The sequence below is a fragment of the Gossypium arboreum genome, chromosome 4 (genome assembly GCF_025698485.1).
Source record: "Gossypium arboreum isolate Shixiya-1 chromosome 4, ASM2569848v2, whole genome shotgun sequence".
NCBI classification, from domain to species: domain Eukaryota; kingdom Viridiplantae; phylum Streptophyta; class Magnoliopsida; order Malvales; family Malvaceae; genus Gossypium; species Gossypium arboreum.
In genome coordinates, this window is record NC_069073.1 from 115,819,692 (window position 1) to 115,823,514 (window position 3,823).

The following is a 3,823-nucleotide window of genomic DNA, read 5'->3' on the forward strand; positions in this document are numbered from 1 at the left end:
TAAGACTGTAACACCCCAAACCCTGCCTAGAAGTTAGGCCCAAATCTGGCTTGTCACATTGAAGTGTTTTTCGAAAACCAGGTTCTCATTGAAAACCCTTTTTACTATTCAAACCTTTGGGCATTTTAAAACTTCTGAAACGTTAATTCCCTTACAACCTTACTTGCTTCGGAAGCTTACTTTTAAATAGTTACGGAGACGTGATATTTTGAAAACCAGTTGTTTTAGAAAACCGTGCCCTACTTCTAACAAATATTAAGCATACTAAATAAATTTCCCAAATAAAAAGTTAAGAAAATAAAGAGACCTTAATACAACCCAAATCAAAAACCAAAGTGCTTAACTAAATAAAGGAAATAGAAAAAAAAAACATGTGCAGTTGTGTGGTCGTCTTTGAGTCCCTCTGCGACACCGATCCACCTAACACTAGGGATTACCTGCACAGTTTAATAAACGGGGTGAGTTTACGAAACCTCAGTGTGTAATCCCCTTACTAGAGTAGCAGTTAGTATACAGAAATAGAAATAGTCTAGGCCAGAGCCCTCTAACAGTAACAGTCCAGTCCAGTTCAGAGCATACGTGGGCCAAAGCCCGTTACAATATCATTTGGGTCACAGCCCATAATAGAATCAATTGGGCCAAGCCCATCTCAGAAACAAAACAAAATATATGAATGCATGGATGCATGCTATCCCATCCAACCCTGCACACCATCTCCATCCAACCCAACACACCTTGTGGGGATAGAATCGACCCACCCAGCCCTACACACCAAGTATGGGGATAAAATCAACCCATTCAACCCTACACACCAAATGGTATCGTAAAAAGGCACATATCCAATACATGCAGCATAGCTGCCAGATAGCAGGCTAAAAACCTTTCAGTCTCCCTTCTCTTTACAACAATCCAACCCAATGCAATGCAACAGAATAATATGGCATGCTCATATGCAGATATCAAATCATAACATCATCATCACATCATAACAGATACACATGCTTTAATTATCATGCTTTTACATATATTTTAGTATCAGATTAGAGTATAGGGATCTAGGTAACGCTTACCGACCCTACAATCAGGTCACAGTCGACTTAGGCGACCCGTGCAACCTTACAGAACATTTCAAACAATTCGGGCTCATACGATCGTGTACCCTACCCATGTGGCCCTAATTGCCCAAAATGGCCTTGCCCTTGTAAATCACACGGCCTGGCCCAAGATCTCACACGCCCATATGGCCCATTGAGCCCAAGTTTAGATACGGCTATGTGACCTACATAGCCTAGTCCAATAATTATCACGAGTTGCAAATTCAATCCGTGTGGGTCGTACGAGCCCATTGGGCCCATATGGCCCATCTAGGCCCAACGTGGCCCAGAACTACCTAAGTCGTGTGCGCAACATGACAAGTTTATCTACATCCCACTTATTAGTGAAGTTTACACAAGCGAGTGGGCCCACAGGACCCATTGGGCCCATTTGGCCCTTCAAGGCCCATCGAGGCCTAGAACAGCCCCAGCACACGAGAACGCTCGTGGCGCCTCTACAGTTTATCGCCCATGACTTGTGGGCTTGGGTTGCCCCTCGTGCGTTCGTATGCTCGTGAGGCACCGAATGTCGAGGTTTTGGCTTTTGCCTACTTCCAACAAAGAAGGGCGTGGATGCACACCTGTTTATGAGAACGCGCCAAAGTAGTCCACGATCACCAACCTTGGCACATCCTGCATTGGGTCTTAATCCCTTTTTTTTCCCCCACCAACTCATATAATTCGCTCTATTTAAAGCTAGCTTCTCACCAATTCTCATGTTAGCTTCCCGATGTTGGATTACTTTCAACCATTAGGAAAATTCCTTATTTCCTTATGACCACTTCAACCACACAGTTCCAGTCCAACTCCACCTCCTACACAACTCAAACATCAAAATAAATACTCCCTTGTGCATCCCAAGACTTGAACCTTAGACCTCATAGTTACACAACACAACACCTTGCCACTCCACCACAAGCTCTTTTTGTGTCATATTTTATCCTCAATTAATTATAAGGTCTATAGGCCAAAGTCCAGGTTCTTTTAAAAGAAAACTAAAATAAATTGCAAGAGCCAAGACTTGAACCCAGACTTCCTTACAATCTTAATGACACCCCAACCACTAGACCACATGCTTCCTTGTGTCATTTATTTACCACAATAATTTAAAAGGCTTTCATCCAAGCACCCAGGGTTTTATTCACTTATTACCAAAATTTTTGCTAAAGCCCAGGTTTGAACCCAAGATTTCTCCAACATTTCTCAGGGCCATTAACCACTAAAGTAGACATTTAATTGTGTCATTTCCTTGTACAATTAAATACTTATATACAACCTCTTTACGGACCCATACTCAAGGCCCAATACTTCTAAGCCCAAATTCGGGGCGTTACAAAGACCATATATAAACACATCAAAATATGTCATTCATTAGCCATCCCAATGGCTAATTATAACCAAACATTACATTGCCATCATTGGTCATATTTAACCTATACATGCTATTATAACCAAAATTAGTTTGCTATATATATATATATATATACTGAAGAGTTTGAGGGATAGTGTGATGTAGCTTCGACTAGCTTCCAACCTTTATGAGCCTTCGAGTACTATAAGGCAAAGAAAATAAAACAGAGTAAGCATTTAATGCTTAGTAAGTTCGTATAACGAGAAACTTACCATTCATTTGCACTTTAGGTAAGCATGCAAAATTCATCCAAAGAAATTTGGCAATTTGCCTAATCACATATAACCTCATCAAACACGTTAGTCATGTACTTCATGTAAATATTAGGAAACAAATATGAGCTCATCATGTAACACCCCTAACCCTTATCCGTCGCCCAAATAGGGTTACAGAGCATTACCGGACTTTTCAAATCAAAAATAGACACTACATATCATTTAACATACATATCATAAATTAATCATATTGTCCCTTTTTATGAGCCCTCGAGACCCAAAAATATGTGCTATAAACAAATCGAGACTAAATCAGGTGTAATAGGGCCAATTTGCCTGGGCCTTAAATAGACTAAACAAATAAAAAATTAACAGTCCAAGTAATGTTACAAGCCCAATTCACAAATCCAAAGCGCAAACTAAAACAAACCCTAAACAAGCCCACAACATTAAAATTTTTTAGAAAACTAAAAACCTAACCCTAATGCTGCTACTGCCTCCACCTCGCCACGTCAGCGCCTACCACCACCAACTCTGCACTGTTGACTTTGTCACTTATAAAGGAAAGACAAACATGCCAACAACAGTAATAGGAACAGTAGAGCAGTTACTGAACAACATTGTAAATGGGTTATAAAAACCCTAACATTTTCACTGTAAAAAGGGGGAAAAACACGAAATCAAAAAAAAAAAAGAGAACAATAATCGAAGTTGAAATAAAAAAAAAGTGTCCTTTTTCTTCATCCTTTTTTAATTTCTATTCCTTTTTACTTGTATTTTAAAAAGAAACATATATATATAAACATAAAATAAAAAAAGGGGTCGAAATCTTACCGCCTTGTTGCATTTTGCCGCTGTGGATGGCTGAGGACCGTCATCTCAGATGAAAGATGACATTCTTTAGGATCGGGAAAGCAAAAGGCCAAAAAAATGGCCATTTTTTTCTTTTCGGCCACCGTGGATGGCGACGCCGTCACCGGCGATCGGCAGTCGCCATGGTGGCCAACAACCGAAGCCCAAGGCCGGACCCAGGGTGCTGAAGGAGAGAGTTTGAGAGGTTTTTCAAAAAAAAATGTTGAAATGAAGGCCAAATGAATTTTTTT